Raw genomic sequence first — 22,032 nt, 5'->3', positions numbered from 1 at the left:
GTCTGAAGCACTCCCCTGGGGTCAGCCTTCACAGCGGTCCCAGTCCTGGCTAACTCAGGTCAGGACCCTGGGAGGGAAGCAGAAACACTGACCCTGCTTCTCTCAGCCTTGAATTGCAGAGTCCTGACCTCACCTCTCACCGGAAGGCTGCCCTGAGCCCTCCCTCCTTCAGGTCCTACCCCTTGGCTCCATTCCTCCTGCATCCAAGAAAGGAATTGCTGTCAAATCTCCCAAGGAAGAGGCAAGGTCAGCTGCGCTACTGTGGGCTCCATGAGCAGCTGCAGCCCAGCTGACAATCTGGGGGGTCTCCCTGTGCCAACAGCTGGCTTTTCTCAACCTCATCACTCCCAGGGAAATAAATATGCTTGGACGCACTTTCCACGAGCATCAGTATTGACCAAGGGTGGATGCTTCTAACTTGGAAGAATGGCTTCATCTCTTCTGGAAATCCCTTGGGTAAGCTCTCTTCAGGGCAGATGGCTGGTGGTCCTGCCCAACAAGCCTCACCCTGAGGGGCTCAGAACTGTGACCAGGGACTTCCCTGGTGGCGAAGTGGTTAAGAATCCACCTGCCAATGCAGGGGATATGGGTTCGAGCCCTGGTCCGGGAAGATCCCACATGCCGCAGAGCAACTAAGCCCGTGCGCCACAACTACTAAGCCCGTGTACCACAACTACTGAAGCCCTAGGGCCTGTGCTCCACAAGAGAAACCAGCGCAATGAGAAGCCTGTGCACCTCAACAAAGAGTAGCCTCCGCTCACTACAACTAGAGAAAAGCCCGCGTGCAGCAACGAAGACCCAATGCAGCCAAAACTAAATAAATAAAATAAATAATAATTTAGAAAAAGAAACTACCGACTGTTTAAAAAAAAAAAAAAAAAAAAAGGACTGTGACCAAAGAGAAGGTTTCCAAAGAGATGGAAATGCCCAGCCAGGGAAGTCCATCCTCTGCACACCCCCCGTGTCATCCCCCCAACCCCAGTGTGTCTGCCTTCCCCTCTTCCATGAAGGTCAGCTCTCTGGGCAGTGCCCCCAAGGAGAGCAGAAGGAGAGGGAAGCTAGAAGGACTCTGGTTGCTAATGGTGACCCAGAGAGGAAGCAAAGACTGAATATTAAGTCCAGGCTGTCAGTCCAAGGATGAGGGGACTGCTGTGCAGGGAATGTCCCAGAATGAAAATCCAGTGGGTGGGAGGATGATGCTGCACCCTCGATCCATCAACCTGTCCCATGCCATAAACTTCATCCAAGAAGCTTCCATCCAAGGAGCCCCCACCCATCTCCCGACCTCTCTGACCCTTGGAAAGTGACTCCATAATAACTTTTGTTGGTCCCTACCCAGATTCTGCCCTCAGGGAAAAATGGGCAGTTGTGGCATCACCTTACCCCTCACACCTGACCTCAGGTGTTCTTCCCCAGTGCTTCTTTGCCCTCCTTACCTGCCTTTAACCACTCTGGAAAACATCCCACCCCATCCATCCCAGCCCTGGGATCTCACAGTATAGCACAGAATGGAGTCCAAGAGCCAGCAGATGGAAGGCCACCTCCACAATGGGTGAAGAATCAACTCCTACACCCAAGTGATCCCTGGGACCTCAGTCTCCAGTGTCCCCTGAGAAATCAGGCCTCAGAAGAAACAGAATTTCCTTTTAATGTACAGTTATCCCTCCATATGCACAGGTTCTCCATCCATGGGTTCAACCAACCGCGGATCAAAAAATATTAGGGGAAAAAAATTCCAGAAAGTTCCAAAAAGTAAACCTGGAATTTGTCACATGCCAGCAACTATTTACATAGCATCTACATTGTACTTACAACTATTTACATAGCATTTACATCGTATTAGATATTATAAGTAATCTAGAGGTGATTTAAAGTGTATGGGAGGATGTGTGTAGGTTATATGTTAATACTACCCCCTTTTATATAAGGGACTTGAGCATCCGCAGATTTTGGTATTCCCCCGGGGGCCCTGGAACCAATCCCTGCTGGATACAGAGAGATGACTATATTTGATTAACAGGACTGTAGAGATTTCTCGTCTGAATCTTGTTCAAAGACAGCCTTTGTAGAGAGCCAGGACTTGTGAGGTAACTCAAACAGCAAAACACCAAAGGGACTCACCTTCCCTTTGATTGCCTTGGCCTCTGTGAGGGGTGAGGAGAAACTTCCAGAGAGACAGATCTTTGTGCCAGCGTCAAGCAAGGAGTGTGATCAAGCAAGAAGGAGCCCCAGTTGGAGAAAGAAGGATTCCATGTGAATGGCACTTGGTCCTGGCCAGCTGGTCATCTAGAAGTAGGTCAGATCTAGACTGTTAGAAGCTCTAACCTCTGGAATGAGGAGTTGGGATACTTTTTCTGAGGTTGCTCAGGCATCTCTGCAGGTGTCAAATCATCCTCTTGCCCTAATGAAGAAAAATCCTTCCAGACGTTCCCTCCCTGAAGAATGTGACCACCCCCAGCCCCACCTCAAGCCCTACCAGAACCATCTCCAGCCCTGATTTGCAACGGCAGAATCAAAAGGGACAAGGAGGGGTCGGAAAACCAAGGACCCAGAGCAAGGCCTGGCCTCCCCTCTGTTGGTTGCTGTGTCTGAGGTCAGAGAGAGGCTTTGGATGCAGGTCGGGTCAGATGAGCCCCAGGTCACTGACTTCCTAGCCAAGTGACAGCTCAGTTTCCCCATCTTTAAAGTAAAGACAATGATGCCTCTAGCCCAGGAGGCTGTCACAGGGTCAAACAAGAAAAAAAAAAATATTTGTAATCAACACATATATATGGAATCCACCTTGACATAGGAGGTCCTCAAAAAATATCAATTCCCCTCTCTACCCCTTTCCGTAGGCATGCTCCCCAGATCCCTGCATCCTATCTGGAGCTCCCTCTTCCTGTCTCACCACTTCCATCTCTGTGCCTCTTTGTCGCCCCCCTCTTTGACCTGAACCACATTCTGCTTTGTCTCTCTGGATCATTCTTTTATTTCCACATCACCTCCTTGTCTTCTTGGTTTGCCTCTCCCAACTCCATAGTTTTCTTTCTCTCTAGTTTTGTCTTGGTCCCTAGAAAGTTATCTCTTTGTCTATCTGTCTGTCTTCCTTTCTGTCTCTGTCCATCTCTGTCTGTCTCTCTGTCTCTCCCTGTCCCCCCTCCCTCCATCCCTCTTTCTCTCTCTGTTACACTTTCTGTCTCTCTTCCTCTTCATCTCTGTCTCTGTGGCTCTTAGCTCTCCCAAGTCTGTCTCCTTCTGTCCTCTCCGTGCCTCCTTGAATATCGCTATTTCTCTAGATCCCTGGCACCACCCCTACCCACCCCTCATCCCTCCCTCATCACTCAAAATCCCATCTCTGGGGGAATGAGGGGGAGGCCAGTAGGATGAGAAGCCTGAGCAGAAGGCAGTGTTTTATTTCTCTGCAGAAGGGCTGTAAAGTCTCCCTGCCACTCTCTGCAGGAAGACACCTGTCTTATTGGGTCTCAGTGACTGGGCGTGAGGACAAGAGGCACAGACCCGGGCAGGCAAGAGGGTCTAACCCAGGGTCGGGGCTGGAGGAAAGGGGGTGCAGGCCCAGGGGCTTCTCTTAGCTCTGCTCACATCGAAACCACGTCTCCCCTCTTCAGCAACTTCTGCTCAGCTTGGCCCAGCCACCGATCAATGGTGTCCAGTGGGACACTGAGGAAGATTTAGGTCAAACTGTGGACCCCAAAGAACCCCCCAAAGGACTCCAGCTGCTAATTTCACTTCCAATCATCCTCTGGGTTTCTCTCCACATTTCTGGGACTCACAATGCTCTGCAGCCCTCATTAGTATTGCTCTTTACACACCTAAGACTCAATTCTATTGTGCTTTCTCTGACCCTTGATAGCTTTGATGGATTTGGCCAACGGACATGCTTTGAGCAGCCTGCAGTATTTTTAAATCATTTTAATTAATTGCCAACTTTTAAAGATTGGAAAATTCCACGTGAAAATTTACTTTTCAGGTTCTGCTTCAGTGTAGTCAGCCCAAACAGGGAGTCTCTCACCCTAAAAAAGAGAAAACTCCAAATCATCTACAAAGTCATTTTTCTCAAGCCCATCAGAGCACTGAGGCTGCCCGGCTTCCACGTAGCTTGGAATCTGAGGGCATAGAAGCCACTCCAAGGAGAGTCGGGACAGGAAGTTGGAACAGGAAGCTTGGCTCAAGAGGAAGGGGTGGCCCCCATCCCGGTGAGACAGAAAGACCCAGCTCAGTTTAGAAAGCCGCTCAAGTTCCCACGTGGGCTTGTGACTCTCAAGACCCCCTGGGAGCCCTGATCAAGAGTTCAGCCTCGGGCTTCCCTGGTGGCGCAGTGGTTGAGAGTCCGCCTGCCGATATAGGACACACGGGTTCGTGCCCCAGTCCAGGAGGATCCCACATGCCGCGGAGCGGCTGGGCCCCGTGAGCCAATGGCCGCTGAGCCTGCGCGTCCGGAGCCTGTGCTTCACAACGGGAGAGGCTACAACAGTGAAAGGCCCGCGTACAACTTTAAAAAAAAAAAAAAAAAAAAGAGTTCAGCCTCATTGGAAGGCTCTTTCCCGCTGACCCTCACAGGGCTCACAGAAAGGACAGAGGGCAAGGTGGCAACCAGAAAGGGCAGCCTCTCCTTGGAAGTGCAGGCTTGGGGAGGGGATCCAGTGCCCCCATGAGAAAGGCCGAAAACCCACCCCTCATACTCCCCACTCTCTGTGCTCAGAATCTCCTCTCATTTGGAGCAAACCCTGCTGTCCCTCGGGCTCAGATGAGGACCTGCTGTCCTCTGCTAGGGAGGGCAGCAAAGAATAAACCTTCCACCTAAGAGGGATGGGCAGGAAACAGGGCACCATCAGCCAGCCATAGCAAGAACACCAGGTAGAACTGTCTCCACCTCCAGAATCCCTCTCAAGCCCTGGCAGTCCCAAAGCACCTGCCCCTACCCCGTGCATGGTCCCACACAGCATTCCCTGAACCTCCAACATTCCACTTTTACTGCACTCATCACAGGACTACTCACTAATGGCTATAACAACCCTAAAATATCTGGGGGCTGACACAACCAAACGTTTGCTTCTTCCTCATGTTAGTCTGATGTGGGTGCAGAAGCTTGTTCAGAATCAAACAGTCAGAAAGAGGCAGAGGTGAGACCAACCCAAACAGCCTGGCCCACAGCTCCTGCCCTTATCTGCATCCTAGGATCAATGGCTAGTAAGGTCTTGTCGTGTTTGTTTTGTTTGGACAACCAGCTCTACCAGCATATATGGCAGACATGAAGAGGACGCCTAATGGTCTCCCAGATGGATGTGTCACCAGGGGCCTGGGGCATCCCCTACCCCAGGGCAAGGAAATACCCTGTTTGCCTTCAAGCTTTCCAACCACAGAGCACAAGTCAAAGTTTTCAGAGGCCTGAAAAATAACTAGGTTTGGACAAGGGCTTTGATCAGAGAGATGGGCCAAAGACCGTGGACATAGGTCTCAGCTTTGGACAAGTTAAATGCTGTGTCAGACCAGGAGACCAGGGCCCCTGGTGACGCAGTCAGAGGCTACATCACCGCTTCTGTGGTGTCCCTGCCTCTCTGCTCTGTTCTCTCCTTGAGTGAGCAAATATTTTTGAGTGGCTAAGCTAATAGTCATGTTAGCCAAGCACATAGTAGGTGCTCAACAAATACTTATGGAGAAATTTTTATTTACTTAAATAAATGAATAGAGGAACAAATGATTTGCATATGGGGTCCATAATCTGCCTTTTCTCCTCTGTAGACTTGGGCTTGAGCTGGGCTAAATGTGTCTCCAGAACCAGACAACAAACCGTTTCTAGAACATTCTTTACTCCTTTGCCATATCCTCCCCCCCGAGGGGGGTCTCGGTTAGGGGTTCTAATGAAATGAAAGGAATTCATCAAATCGGGTGGACGTGAGTGACAGGTTAGCAACAGTGACAACCATCAGGACAGACAACGACAGGCAGAAGAGCTTTTTGGGTAGTTTGGATAGGACTGCAAATTCGGGAACCTGGCGCTGGAGTGTGAATCCTAACTGAGGGTGTTACAATCCATTCTTCTGCTTCCTCATTTGTAAAGTGGGGGGAATAATGGTTTCTACCCCACGAAGTTGCCGTAAGTATCAGGCAAGTTAACGTTAAATGTGAGGAGTTAAATGTTTAGAACTGTATGTGACTCATCAAAAATTCTACCGAAGTGTACTCTGCTATTGTTATTGAGAAACTGATTTATGCCAGGCAATCACCCGCTGTTACTTCAAGCCATATCTCTCAGAAACCAAACCCGTTTCCTGAATGCCAACAATCAGAAAGCCTTATCAAAGATCTGACTTCAACAAGGACCTACTATATAGCACAGGGAACTATACTCAATATTTTGTAATAAATTGGAAAAGAATCTGAAAAAGAATATATATATATATATATATATATATATTAGATACATATGCATATACATATATACGCATGTATGTGTGTATAACTGAATCACTGTGCTGTACACCTGAAACTAACACAACATTGTAAATCAACTATACTTCAATTAAAATAAAAAGATCTGACTTCAGAAAACCTAAATGAGAACAGCCATTTCTTTCTGTTTGGCAGTGAGACACCATCACCCGTCCAGGGCCACAAAATGCTTCAGCTTCTGCCACATCCTCTGCTTTGGGAAACCAAGGATACATTCATCAGAGAGCACAGGAAAAATACTGCGATACCAGCCCAAAAATATCAACTCCTGGGCAGTCTAGACAAACATCTCAGTCTTACTGTTCCCCAGGAATCTGCTGTCCTGTCTTCATCCCAACAGGCATGAAGGTCCCGTCTTGATCCCTCCTTCTGCAGCCCTTGAATAACAGGTACACTACATGGGTCTTCTAGACTTCAGAGAGAGCTACTCTGAAAATATAAAGTGCTGAGATCAATGCCTTTTAGGAGTCCCTGGGGAGAGAACTCTGGGGTGCCCAGGAGGTCAGTGTCCCTTTCTCATCCACCATAGCAATCCCCTCCCCTCCCCCATGCCTTCTCCATTAACTGAGAGCCCTGAGCTGGTTAAACAGCTGCAGCTCCTGTGAGACACAGAGGTGTAAAGGCCATTTGTCCAGCTGCATGGGGCTGAGAATCCGAGAGAAGCAAATGTCAGGCAAGATCAATAAAGCTCTGAATGGACTGGAGAAATGAGGTTGGAGTCTTGGAGTACATGTTTAACCAAAGCACTGGAGACTGGGATGGATAACAGGTGATGAATGCCAGTCAGCAAGTGTGGCAGCCCCCAGCGAGAGGGCAGGGAAGCCAGGCCAGAAGGAAGATCTGGAGAGATGTAAAGAACCTGAGAAGGGGAGACAAAAGATATGGGCTCCAGTCTGAGGTCACTACTAGTTTACAGTGCAATGAGCACCACCATTCAGCCTGGAGTTAGGATTAGGGTTAGGATTAGGATTAGGGTTAGGGTTATGGTTAGGGTTAGCGTTAGGGTTAGGGTTAGGTAGGGCAGCATAAAGAGTTCAGGCTCTAGAACCAAAAGTTCTAGGTTCGGGCCTCCCTGGTGGCGCAGTGGTTGAGAGTCCGCCTGCCGATGCAGGGGATACGGGTTCGTGCCCCGGTCTGGGAGGATCCCATATGCCGCGGAGCGGCTGGGCCCGTGAGCCATGGCCGCTGAGCCTGCGCATCCGGAGCCTGTGCTCCGCAACGGGAGAGGCCACAACAGTGAGAGGCCCGCGTACGGGAAAAAAAAAAAAAAAAAAGTTCTAGGTTCAAATCCTGACTCTACCTGTCACCAATAGTGTGACATTGGGGAAATGACTTAGCCTCTCTGATTTTCAGTTTCCTCCTCTGAAAAGTGGGGTTAATAAAAACACTCACTTCATAGGATTGATGCAAGCATTAAATAAAATCAATACATGTAAAGCTTTTAGAAGAGTATCAGATGCATAGTAAGCATTACTAACATTAGCTTATGTTATTGAAAACAAAGAGAAGGAGGCAGAGAGCAGGATTGTTCTGGAAGAGAGATGGCAGGCACAGTGGAGGACCATTCCTGTGAATTTTCCCTGTGCGATTCAAGGTAAATATCACAGAATGGCTTCTAATTGCCGGTCATTTCCTTCATCCAGTACTCAACAAAGAAACAATCATCTGTACCAAAGTTAGGAGAAAAATTGGCTGAGTTGTACTCATTGAGGAAAAACACAATGTACACAAAATAACAGGCATTGTACTTCATGAGCAATTTGATATACTTTTCCAAAATTTTAGTTCTCCATTATTTTCTCCTTACATTCTGGCTTAGGAACCTAATCTCCACGCACAAAGCAATTGTCCAGGTTTCACTCACCTGCCTACTCTGGAATTTCAACTACCTAGAATGTTAGGTGGAGGATGCTTTTAAGACTTGGTGACCAGGAGTTCTGAGATCGACTGGCGATGTCTGGCATGGGCAGTGGTGGGACAGGTGCCATGTTATGTATGCCTGGTCAAGTTAACCTCCCAAAGGGCTTCCACTTCTGAAAATCTAAGAGCTTATGAAGCTCACCAGTGGGATGAAGTGTAAAGATGCAGGAGCAGAGAAACAGTAAACTACGGGCCTGTGTTTAAGTGGCAAGGTCCACCTGATAGAGCCACCACTGTGCCTAGGATCTGGTGCCTACTCCCACTGCCACAGAGACCTATGAAATCACCTAAGCACAGAGAAAGGAGGTGAAGGTTCTGCCACTAACACGCTGTGTGATCTTGAGCAAGTCCCTTCCTCCCCAAGCCTCAGTTTCCACATCTGTAAAATGAGGTAGATCAACCTTGAAATTTAAGAAAAGGGTCAGATATTATATATGCTTGACCTCGCTTCTGATGCCACAGATTGAGGTGACACCACCTTGACATGGGAGCCAAATGTCTGCAGGGGACATAAGAACAGGGACAACATCATTAACCCATGGCTGTAGGTGGCATATGTATGTCCAAGCTCTAGATTTGAATATCGAGTTACCCACCGGAATTTCTTGGAGTTCTCAAAGGCATCTGCAATATGCTCTGTCCAAAATGAAGTTCTTATTCATAATCTCTGCCAAAACTACTCCTATCACATATTAGTAAAAGTAACCAGCTCCTGCCAAGATGCTCAACCCAAAAACCTTGGAAGAATACTTGTTGAATGAATGAATGAATGAATGAATGAATGTGCATATTCTATACTCACATTAATCTACTTAAAGTTCCATCAAAGTCCAAATAAACCCACCATCTGGAACACACTCCTTCCTATCGTGCCCTTCTCCTGATTAATGCCAACACGGGCCCCTCACGGGAAGCTTCATGGAACAGTGTTTAAGAATGTGGAGGATCCAAACTAAAAATGGAGTTGCCATATGATCCAGCAATCCCACTCCTGGGCATATATCTGGACAAAACTCTAATTCGAAAAGATGCATGTACCCCTATGTTCATAACAGCACTATTCACAATAGCCAAGACATGGAAACAACCTAAATGTCCATCGACAGCTGAATGGATAAAGAAGATGTGGTATATATGTATATACAATGAAATATGACTCAGCCATAAAAAAAGAACGAAATAATGTCATTTGCAGCAACATGGATGGACCTAGAGATTATCATACTAAGCAAAGTTAATCAGAAAGAGAAAGACAAACACCATATGATATTGCCTATATGTGGAATCTAAAATATGACACAAATGAACTTATCTGTGAAACAGAAACAGACTCACAGACATGGCGATCAGACCTGTGGTTGCCAAGGGGGAGACCTGTGGTTTCATTGGGATTAGCAGGTACAAACTATTACATATAGAATGGATAAACAACAAGGTCCTACTGTATAGCACATGGAACTATATTCAATATCCTGTTTTAAACCATAATGGAAAAGAATATGAAGAAGAATGTATATGTATTTATAACTGAGTCACTTTGCTGCATAGCAGAAATTAACACAACATTGTAAATCAACTATACTTAAATAAAATAAATTAAAAAAAAGAAAAAGAATGTGGAGGATCCAGACTTCGTATCCACTCACTAGCTCTATAACCTTGAATATGTGTATGACTTCAATATGCCTCAGCTTCCCCATCTGTAAAATGGGGATGATAATACTAAGAGTGGTACCTTCCCCATGAGGCTGTGATTCCAAGAATTCCATGAATAAATACAGAAATAGCAATGGTTCTCACACTTAGCCACATGTTGGAAACACTGGGAACATTTTTTTAAAATACTGATGCCTGGATCCCATGCCCAGAGACTCTGATTTAGTTGGTCTGGGGTGAGGCCCAGGCACCGGGCTTTTTTAACTCTCTCCAGGCAATACTACTATGTAGCAAAGTTGAGAACCACCAGCGCCAAATGCTTGAAACTCTACCTGGCACTTAGAATGCATGAGGCAAGTACTAGCTACTTGTAAGTTTTAGGTAACAGCATACATTTCATTTCCTACAGGAAGTCTTGTCTGAGTTCCAAGACCAAGTTGGGTGCCTCTCCCACCTTGTGCTTCCTCCATAGTAACACTCATCACCCGGGATTGAAACTGTCCAGTTTCTTACCCATCTTCCACACTAGACCGTGAGCTATGTCCCAACACGTGGAACGAGGCTGAGCGTAGAGTAATTCTCAATAAAATTGACCAAACAAATCCTCTGACTCCCCAGATGATCTCAGCCAGCCCAGCGGCTTTCTATACTGTACACCTGACATCCCCAACCTTTCCACCAGACTCAGACTCTGGCACCCAACTGGCTGCTCAGCATCATCATGTGACTGTTTAGTGTGCATCTCAAGCCAAATATGTCCCAAACTAAACTTTATTTCCATCTCCAATCTTGACTTCTTGCTCAGTCTTCCCATCCCAATTAACTGGCACCTTCACTCTAGAAGTTTCTCAAACCAAAAACCTTGGAGTCATCCTTTCCTCCTCTTGTTCTTTCACACCCTACATCCAATTCATGAGCAAATTACATCAGCTCTCCTTGTGAGCCAGGATCCAGCCAGGACCTCCTCCACCATCACCACACTGTGGCCCAAGTCACTGTCATCTCACTCAAAAGAGGACCACATTCCTGTCTCCGTTCTTGAGCCCCAACAGTCCATGACAGCACAGCAGCCAGAGAAATCATATTATATAACATGAATAAGACCTGAAACTCCTCTGCTCAAAACTCTCCAATATCTCCCAACCTCACTCAAATTAAAATCCAAAGTCCTAGCACAGCCTAGCATTTCCTGCCTGATAAGCCCCAGATCCCTCTCCGACCTTTTCTCCTGCCACTCTCTCATTCGCTCACTCTGCTATGGCCATGCTGGCTTTCTTGCTGCCACTCAAACACACCAGGTCCACCCGTGCTCAGGGCCTCTGTACGTGCCAATCCCTCTGCCTGTAACTCTCTTCCTCAAATACCTTCTTGGTCCGTTCCCTCATTCCCTTCTTGTCTTTGCCCAAATGTTATAAGGAGGCCTTCCCTGTAACATCTAATGTAGCCCTCCAACCCCTATCCCTCACCATCCCTCTTGCTCTGCTGTACTTTTTATCACAGCACTTATCACCCTCTGACAGAACATCTATTCTTTATTATCTGCCTCCCCACATACCCCATACTAAAAAGTAAGCTGTATGAAACAACTCACAATAGCCAAGACATGGAAACAGCCTAAATGTCCATCAACAGATGAATGGGTAAAGAAGATGTGTTACATGTATACAATGGAATACTACTCAGCCATTAAAAAGGAAATAATGCCATTTGCAGATACATGGATGCAAATAGAGATTATCATACTAAGTGAAGTAAGTCAGACAGAGAAAGACAAATACCATAAGATATCACTTACATGTGGAATCTAAAATAGAGCACAGATGAACCTATCTACAAAACAGAAGCAGATTCACAGACATAGAGAACAGACTTGTGGTTGCCAAGGGGGAAGGAGGTAGGGGAAGGAGAGGGATGGGCTAGGAGTTTGGGGTTGGTAGCTGCAAACTATTACATATGGAATAGATAAGCAATAAGGTCTTACTGTATGGCACAGGGATCTATGTTCAATATCCTGGGATAAACCATAACGGAAAAGAACATAAAAAAGAATGTGTATATGTGTATAACTGAGTCACTTTTCTGTACAGCAGAAATTAACACAACATTGTAAATCAACTGTACTTCAATAAAAAATAATTTTAAAAAAAATTAAGCTGTAGGAGAGTAAGAATATTGCCCATTTGGTCCACTGCTGAACACAATGGCTGGCACCTTGTAGGTGCTCAATAAACAGTGAATGATGTCATCCTTTTGGGAGCCTGGTCAGCTGACATTAGTTGGATGGAAATTCACCTGGCTAGAGGGCTTATCACTTAGGCATTGCCAACTCCTTAGAAATAGCAATTGGGTGCTACCTCCCCACCTCACTGAATAGTAGTTAGTTTCTTCAGGGTGGAGGGGTTATTTCTCAGGAGATAAATAGAATCTCTATGGAAGGGAGAAAAGCCTGGCATTTCATGGCTTTTTCAAAATATTTTCAATAGCAATTTGAAGGCTGTTTGCTCATCTGACATTTATCTTCATTTGGCATGGGAAATTGCTGAAAGCCATGGAGGGGAGGCATCACTTATAAATGTTGGGTGGTGACAAAAGAGACCTCTTGCACGAATCGATCACAAAGGGCAGCTGTAGCCACTCAGTTCTATGAAATCTGCCCTCATTCTGCTTTGATTTATTCAGCCAGGGTGCTCCCTGATAGCTTGATTCATTTGAAGAATAATTATCCACTGTGTTATAAATGCCACTCTCTTGTCCCTGGAAAGTTGGTGGCGAGGAGGTTAGACTAGTGACAAGTGATAAAGCATGTCTGATCATTGCTCTCACCCTGGGAGGGGGTGCCAGCTGGGGGCAGGTCACTGGGACCCAGGCGTGTGAGTAGGGGTGGGTGATGTCTGCCTGTATTACTAATGGGGGTGCTTCTCTTGTGTCTGGCATCTCTGAGATTCAGGCTGCCCTTCCAGTCTGTACCTCCCTAGAATGACACCTTCGAGGGCTGTGCTCATGTCAGCACCTGGAACACAAGCTCGTGTCGGGGGAGCAGGTCACTGTCACAGGGCTTGTGCCCAATGTTCTGTTTGTCCTTCAAAATTCACCCCACCCATTTCTATCTTCTGTGTCCCAGGAGCCTAACTACTTTTTCTTTCTGTTGTAGAATCAGCATTCCATTGTAGTTCTAAAGATTTCTGAGATATAGTCCCAGACATTTTTTTATTGATGTATAGTTGATTTACAATGTTGTGTTAATTTCTGCTGTACAGAAGTGACTCAGTTACACACATATACGTATTCTCTTTTATATTCTTTTCCATTACGGTTTATCCCAGGATATTGAATATAGTTCCCCATGCTATACAGTAGGATCTTGCTATTTATCCATTCTAAATGTAATAGTTTGCATCTACTAACCCCAAACCCCCAGTCCATCCCTCCCTCTCTTTCCCCCCACCCTTGGCAACCACGAGTCTGTTCTCTATGTCTGTGAGTCTGCTTCTGTTTTGTAGATAGGTTCATTTGTGCCATATTTTAGATTCCACATATAAGTGATATCATATGGTATTTGTCTTTCTCTGTCTTACTTGATGCACTTAGTATGATAATCTCTAGTTGCCTCCATGTTGCTGCAAATGGCATTATGTCATTCTTTTTATGGCTGAGTAGTATTCTGTTGTATATATGTACATCTTCTTTATCCATTCATCTGTCAATGGACATTTAGGTTGTTTCCATGTCTTGGCTATTGTGAATAATGCTGCTATGAACATAGGGATGCATATATCTTTTTGAATTATAGTTTGCCAGAAGCCTAACTTCTATGGTGTGCATCAATTAACTCCCTCGCTCCCTAGTTTAGACTGGGTTTGGCTGATAGGAGGTGCTCAGAGGCCATCAGAGGGCAGAGTATTTATTCTTCACTTCTTCTAATTAAAGCCACTGGCCCCAGTGAGTGAGCCTCTCCCTTGCCTACAGCTCCCTCTGGGTTCTGGTAAACCTTTCAGGTCTAGGGGTAGTTATGGCTCCCCACTGTGGCTAGTCCCAGAGAACACTACCAGCTCTTGCAGGTTGCCCTTATCCTTGCCCAGGCCTCTACATAGCCCCTTCAATAAACTGCCCTCAACTGTCTTCTGCAGTGTGCCTTGTATTTCCTGCCAGAACTCTGAATAACACTGTACCTTTATCACCTGTGAATCCTCTGCACAAGAGGCAGGATGAGCAAACTTGTAATAAGACATGCTTCCCACAAATATTACCAAGCCATGCAATGTACCTGGCACCGTACTGGCTGCTGGGATAGAACTGTGAACAAAAAAACACGGACGTGGACCTCAGACAGTCCCTTGTCAATAAGGGAGACTGATGAGTAACCAAAGAACCAGAGGAGGGCAACTCTGGGGAATCAGAAAAGACTTCCTGGAGGAGAGTGACTGCTGGGTAAGAGCTGCAGGATGATTTGGAGTCGGCTGGGGAAAGACAAAGAAGAGTTCTAGTCAGAGGGAACACATGGGTTGGTCAAGGTAAAGCTAGCTGCTACAATAGATATACCCCCAAAATCTCAGTGACCTAGCACAAGAAACCTTTCTATCTCCCTCATGGACCATCCAGTGTGATACTCCTGGTCAGTCAGGCTTCCACATGGTCATGCTGGGACCCAGGCTGCAAAGAGAGGGGGTCTGCCCTCCTTTAGAATCTTCTCCACACTATGGATGATGGAGAAAGAGTAGAGAAGGCACCCACATTGATCCAGAAGTGACATGCATCACTTCTGCTCACATCCCATTGGCCAGGACTAGTCACATGGTCCCCCTTAGATGCACAGGAGGCTGGGAAGTTGAGCCCTCAGATGGGCAGCCTCTTTTCAGCAACAATTCTACACCCTGGGGGGAGAGGAACACAATTCTTTGGTGGTCAGCTGTCTGCCTCTGCCATCATTGTTGTTTTCCCTTTTCTCTCCCCTGCCCCAGTGATACTGGTTCAGCTTGGAAATGGGCGGAGGTCAGAGGCTGGGGAGAGTTAAAAGCATCAGCTGAGAGTGACAAGGAATTTGATGGCTGACCCGGACAGTCCATTCTCCTGTCGCAGAGACACTTTGACGAGGAGCAGAAAGGAGAACATCAAGGATGAGACCCCCACTGACCCCACGCTGATGAGCTCAGCAGGTTCCCACCAGGAAGCCAACAACAGATGCTGTATTTCTTCAGCTTCCCCAGCAATGCCTCCTGAGCTGTAGAACAATTAAGATAAACAGGTATTGTTCAACAGGGTATTTAAAAGTGAAACCAATTTGATAATCACTTTCTTCACACGGAAGAAATTGGGGAGACCCTCTTGCTGCTTCTTGCTGTGGGTTCTTGTGCTTCCCTCCCCTGCAGACAGCGTCCCCTCAGGGTCCGGGAGTCAGGCAGCCAAGAGTTCAACTCCCAGTTCAGCCTTAGGTGAACGATTTCATCTCCTGGGGGACCTGTTTCTCACCTGGGAGATCGGAGAAAATGGTACCTATTTCTCAAGGCTGTTGGGAGGAAGAAGGCAGCCCTGGCACATGGTAGGAGGATAATGAATGATACCGGTTAGTATTTGTCATACTTAAAGCCACTGAGCCATAGGTTTTCATCCTGAGGCCACCTCACTGATCTGAGTAAGACAGCACTGTGGTTAAGAACACAGGCTCCACCATCAAAACAACCTGAGTGACAGCCCAGCTCTGACAATAAGTAGCTGTGCCACCTTAGACAAGTAACTCAAACTCTCTGAGCCTCATTTTCCTCATCGGTGTAATGGCAGTGATAATAGGACCTGGGTCGTAGGGTCCTTTTGAGAAAAATGCACAGAAAACACTTAGCACTGTGCCTGTAAGCTCTAACAGAGGCTAGACATTAGCATTGCTCTTGTTGGTGTTATCTGTAGAAAAGATAGGCTTTTATCCCTCACCCAACCCCCTGCTCCTACCAGATCATTGTAATCCTGATTCTTGCTTCTTCACTGAAGCTTGGAAGGTGGGATTGGGAGGAAATACTTCAACCAGTGATTCTCAACCCTGGTTTCACATTAGAATCACCCAGGGGGCTTTTTAAATCCCTAAATCCAGGCTGCAGCCCCGACCAATAAAATCAGAATCTCCGGAAGTGGGATACAAGCATCAGAGTTTAAGAAGTCCCCGAGGTGTTCCAGTGTGCACGTGAGAATTGCTTAGTAAGCATTGTTTCATGTTGGCTGATTTGCATATACAACTCATCAAACCCTCCAACCATTTTTGGAAGTCAATGTGAATTTCCCCCCATTTAATCTCAGAGGAAACCGAGGCACAGAGCAGTGAAGGGAGGTAAATGGCAGAGGTAGTTATCATCATCCCCGTTCCAGAAACGAGAAAACCGAAGCCGGCCTGAATGGTCCCTGCCCCCCACGGAGGTAGAACCCATCATTGCATTTGTGCACGAGTCACACAGTGGCCATCAGCCAGGTGGCCAGTGGCCTCCCAACGATGGAGTGGCTTCGGTGGAGGAACATGGCATTGCAAAAGCCCCCAGGGTATTCTAACGTGCAGTCCTGGGAGAAAGAGAGACAGGGTTCTAGATTCACCTTTGCATAGGCACTTAAGCCCTTCCCCTCCACACTTCGGTTTTGAAATCTAGCAAGTGAAAGAATAAATGCCAAGTAGGATTCTGGATTAGATCCTGGAACAGAAAAAAAAAAAAAAATTAGTGGGGAAACCGGTGAAACGTAAATAAAGTCTGCAGTTTAGTTGATGGTTTATACCCATGTTAATTCCTTAGTTTTGATAAATGCACCATGGTTAGGAAAGATACTAACATTAGAAGAAGCTACATGAAGGGTACTAAGGAACTCTCTGGATCATCTTTGCAACTCTCTGTAAAACCTTAATAAATAAAAGGCTGGCATTCCATAAGCTTCCAGACCCCTTGGTATGACATCCCCAGGAATCATGCGAAGCAGCAGCCCTGTGCTAAACTAGATCTCAGGTCCTTCCAGCCACAGCGTTCTCCCACGACCATAACACACGCAGAAGAGAGAGGTGAGCTGTGCATCCAAGCGCCCACCGCTGTGCTCACGTGAGCAGCCTCTTAGGTCATGCCAGGAAGGTACTGGGAAAGCCTTAAAGACCTCTCTTTTGGGGGATTTAACTGGTGTGTCCAGCATTCTTCCACCTGTGGATTTCACTGCAGCTGCTTTAAATAGCATTTGCAAGACCAGCCGAGGACCAGGGTTGCAGGGGAGTCGGGGGAGATGACCCAGGATGGACCCTTGTTACGGGCTGAGTTATGTCCCCCACCCCCAAATTCATATACTGAAGCCCCATCCCCCGGTACCTCAGAATATAACCAAGACAATTAATGTTGTGATGGCTGGTTACAGTCATGGTGACCAGGGAATGGTTACAGAGGGACAACCAACCCATGCCTCCTGGCTGCTGTGGTGGCAATGTTCGCACTTGCTGTCCCCAGGAGGAGCCGGGGTAAGGGAGGGGTCCCTTGGATTAGTGGACCAGCCCCACCGTGTGCCTGGACCCCACTCAGTGCCCCACAAAGGGACCTCAGCCTGCAGTGAGGCTCCCAGGGGGAGCCTAATGACCAGATGGGGACCAGCCCAGAGTCACAGAGCTAGATTTGGGAGGCTGAGGTCACACCAGAATTGCGAACACTGCCAGAAAAACTAAGACCGTGTCCAAGGATGGGGACCCAGACGAAGAGAATGCAAACACAGCGATGTTTGGGGGAAGGCAGCCAGAGTTCCTCAGCCCCTAGAGATTCAAAACTGGGGCTACACATCTGTGCCAGCACCCCCTCCACCCCATGATGATAATTTGCAGGAACGCCTGCTAAGGGCCAGGGGCTGTGTAACAATTCTGCATTCACACAGAACTCAACCACATCTCAGCCCATTCTTGCCAAAGCACTCTAAATCAAAGCCCAATTTACAGACACGGAAAATTGAGGACACGGGATAAAGAGTAACTTGTTCAAGGCTGAGTGGAGGAGCCAAGATGGGAACCCAAGACTCTCTGACTCCCAAACTCAAGCTGGCCCATAAAATCCCCAAATCTCCCCAAGGCTGGGCTAGTCTGGTTCAGGGTGCGGGCAGCAGGCAGGCAGCTAGGCAGAGCCAGGCAAGGTGGGCTGTTGCCCTCAGCGTCCGTCCTGGCACCTGGAGGCTGGGTCCCACTTCTCCAAGCGCCTGAGACCAAGTGGGAGGGAGCAAGGGGAGGGGGGCAGGTGAGAAACAGCAGGTGGCCACGTGTTTGGTGTGGGCCCTGGCTACAGGTGGGGTAACAAACACTATGACAGTGTGACAACGTTGGCAGTAATTGCTTCTGCCACACAGCGTTTCAGGCTGCGACATGACTAACGGGGCTGCAGGTGACATGACTAACGGGGCTGCAGGTGGCATGACAAAGTGTGGAAATTATTGAAGATTGAAAAGCACAGCGGAGGGAACGGCTGTGTTCTGCAGTGATTGCTTCCCCCCCACCCACCCCGTGGGAGTAATAAGAGAAGTCGCGCCCACGCGCTGGAGCTGGGATGGGCTCATCAGCCGCTGCCCCTCCTCCTTCTCTCCAGCTCCCGGCCACCTCCTCAAGCTGGGAGGGGCCCCTGCCATTCTTTGAGGCTCTTGACATATTAAAAAAGTACAAGGATGCCCCCAAAAATCTCACAAGAGTCACGGCACATCTCCAGTGAACATACTAACATTTTAACACCCTCAGGGGAAAAAAAAAGGCAAAGCAATATAATTATACTTTTCATAAGGTAATTATGGGAGTATTATCAATTCCATGTTCCCTATGGGCAGTGAGGTCCAGGTATGGGACATAAATTTAAAGTTGGAGAATAAATGACTTTTTTCAAACCTGTTGGTCGATCTCTGAATGTAATGGTATATAAGTCTTCTTTGGACGTGATGTCAGAAATTTAAATTATATTTCTCTAACAAAAATACATGTGTGTGCAAATAAAACTATCTATGAAACGAAAACAGATGCAGGGATATGGAGAGCAGACTTCTGATTGCCAAGGGGGAGGGGCTTGGGGGAGAAATAGAGTGAGATGCTGGGGTTAGTAGATGTCAGCTATTCTATATAGAATGGATACACAAGGTCCTCCTGTATAGCACAGCGAACTATATTCAATATCCTATGATAAACCATAATAGAAAAGAATATGAAAACAGAATGTATATATACATATAACTAAATCACTTTGCTGTACAGAAATTAACACAACTTTGTAAATCAACTATAATTTATATTTTTTAAAAAATACGTGTGTGTGTACACAACTGCGTGTCTACACACCAGCATTTATTATGTGTCAGGAAGAGCTCACGACAGAGCTTTGTAAGTAGTAATGTATTTAAATTTCATAACAATCTTAGGTACTGTCAATACCCCCATTTTCCAGATGAGAAAACCGAGGCAGAAAAGGGCTGAATGACTCACCCAAGGTCACACAGCCACTGAATGGCAGAGCTGGGATTTGAGCTCAGGGCATCTGGCTATATTGCGTGTGTTTCTAACCCCCAGGATGGGTGGATCGTTAAATCTTTTGGGAATATGAGGTCTGGGTCACCTGGACCTCCTAATCGTCCTGCTCCTCCAGAAAGACATAGGCCCTGTGGGTCAAGAATATTCCCTCAAAGAATGGTGGCATCATTTTGGCATCTACATGAGCAGCAGACCCTGAAAAACCGCCTGGCCTCCCAGGTCCACTCCTAACCCTGCAGGGGCAGGCCCCAAGATGCTCCCAGGAGAGGCAATTTTCAGGCTGCCCCAACCTCCTAATAGCTCCTGCCTGTTCCGCCTGATTGGACCCAGCATGCTGAGGCAAGAGTGCAAATTCCCATTCACCCACTGGAGGAGCCTTTTTTTTTTTTTTTTTGCGGTACGCGGGCCTCTCACTGTTGTGGCCTCTCCCGTTGCGGAGCACAGGCTCCGGACGCGCAGGCTCAGCGGCCATGGCTCACGGGCCCAGCCGCTCCGCGGCATGTGGAATCTTCCCGGACCGGGGCACGAACTCGTGTCCCCTGCATCGGCAGGCGGACTCTCAACCACTGCGCCACCAGGGAAGCACTAAGCTGGCCTTTGGTTGGCTGTTAGTTAACAGCCCAAGTGGGTTCCTGACATTTATAAAATCAAGCCTTCTAGGAAGCCACCGCAGTCATCCCACAATTCTCTTAACTCATCTTTAAAACTCTAAAGCGCCTCCCAGAATACATCGGCCTCAATCTGGCTTTCTGGGACCAGGCTGCCCAGTCTTGTAACGAGCAGACAGGATCGGGCTTGGGCCGTCGGTGTGGCCCCAACACCTGCCCACCTCCTGCCCCTGGATTTACTCCAAACTTGTTGAGCACGGTGACCCATCTTTGCTCAGAATTAACCCCTATCGAGTTAGACAGCCCCCCTCCTCCAGGCGGCCCCATGCACAGGGCCCACCGGGTCCCCCAGGGGACCTACGTAACCCACCAACCCTCCACCCCGAGGTCTCACACCTTTTCCCTCCCCGGCGCCTCCCCCGGGGCTTCATTTCCCTTGGTCCACATTCGGGGCCCAATGGTTTAAGCGTGCCCAGTCGGCCTAGCTCCAGACCGACAAACGGCGACTGGCTCGGGAGGGTCAGCCGACAACCACCTGCCGCTACAAACACGGCGGAAATCGGAAGCCTCGCAAGGGCATTAGAGTCGCAACAACGCGACACCAAGAACAGCGAAGGGACACGACAACCTGGCCTCACGCACGCGCAAAAAGAAATGACTGGCGTAAGAAGCGCACCACGCACGCGCAGGGCCTTCCTCCTACCCCTGGAGGCGCTGGAGTTGAACGGCTAAACTGCGTTCTCAAAGCGCATGCACTACCCCCGGTTCTTGCCCGCCCCCACTCCACCCCCAACACCCGGCTCAGTTTCGCTGCTTTGAAGGGCCGCCCTGGGCTTTCCAAAGCGCACGCGCGAGACCGTCCTTTCCTGCTTCGCCCCTTCACGCTACGCCTGCGCAGTCCTCCCCTCTCAGCCCGGCCTCCCCGCTTCTAGGGAGCCAGAGCTGCCCGCCCTCTCGAGTTGCTCGAACTCACCAGTCTCGAGTTTGGACAGTGTCGAGTCGTTGGAGGCCGGCGACGACTTTTCCTTCTGGACGAACACTCTGGCTGTCTCTCCGAGTAGTCAGAGGCTTGCCCGAGGAGTATCGATCACCAAGGCGTGCCTAGAGGAGCGCCGAGTGATCGATGCCGTGGCCCCGCCCCGCCCCGTTTAAAAGCCGGAGGGTGGAGCTACAGCCTAGGCTTGGGCTTTTGCCTCGGTTTCTCCTTCCAAGTAGGTAACACCTGCGATTGCCTCTGTAACGATAACTTTGTGTACAAGGCAGCGTCACATCTACCGTTTTATCTAATCGTACAACTAGGATTATTCTCTCTGTTTTACAGAGCGGGAAATCGAGGCTCAGTGAGATAAAGTGGTCAAATACTCGTACTTTCGGAAAGTCGCATATCCTGACTTTTCGAAGTTCACCCCCAAGTGCTGCATCCACGGCCTGTGGGAGTGAGGAGGACTCAGGGTTTCAGTGCGGTGTGGCAGGCGAGGGGTCAGAGTCCTTACTTCTCCCACTGCTAGCTTGATGCTGAGTGGTGTGGGCGTCACTGGGGGTTTTGGTTTTGAGCACGCTCCCCATGGTCTCCAAGGACTAGGCCCTTTGAAGCATTGAACAGAGGCGATAGAAAGTTCTGCTCATACTGCGGTTGGAATCCAAGTGGAAATAGGAAGGGAATTTATTTACTGGTGTTAAAGAAAAATTTATCTGTGACATTTGTTAAAGATGGTAAGGCAGACTTTATTCACTGGGACTGCTGCGATGGGAGGGGCGGAAGTGTTGTGATAGGGGGGAGAGATGGAGCACAAGCTCTGAATACAGCAAGGACAAGCAGAGATTGATAACCAAGGAGCAGGGTCTGGGTCAGTGGATGGAAGCTTATTAAGAGGAAACATAATGGGTAAGGGGAATTCTGGCTAA

At 47.9% G+C, this 22,032-nt stretch overlaps 1 long non-coding RNA gene across 1 annotated transcript in view; it reads right to left on the bottom strand.

The window, feature by feature from the left end:
• Positions 1-21,179, bottom strand: part of LOC309791613 — a 111,348-nt gene extending 90,169 nt beyond the window's left edge. Inside the window, exon 1 of the long non-coding RNA XR_014291531.1 lies at positions 21,101-21,179. This is a non-coding gene — a long non-coding RNA (uncharacterized lncRNA). The remainder of the gene's footprint in view (positions 1-21,100) is intronic.
• Between the last annotated feature and the right edge of the window lie 853 nt (positions 21,180-22,032).

This window comes from Mesoplodon mirus (assembly GCF_964341445.2).
Source record: "Mesoplodon mirus genome assembly, chromosome: 15".
NCBI lineage: Eukaryota > Metazoa > Chordata > Mammalia > Artiodactyla > Ziphiidae > Mesoplodon > Mesoplodon mirus.
Note: the sequence above shows the minus strand (reverse complement) of the source record. Positions and strands in the feature narration are given on the sequence as shown.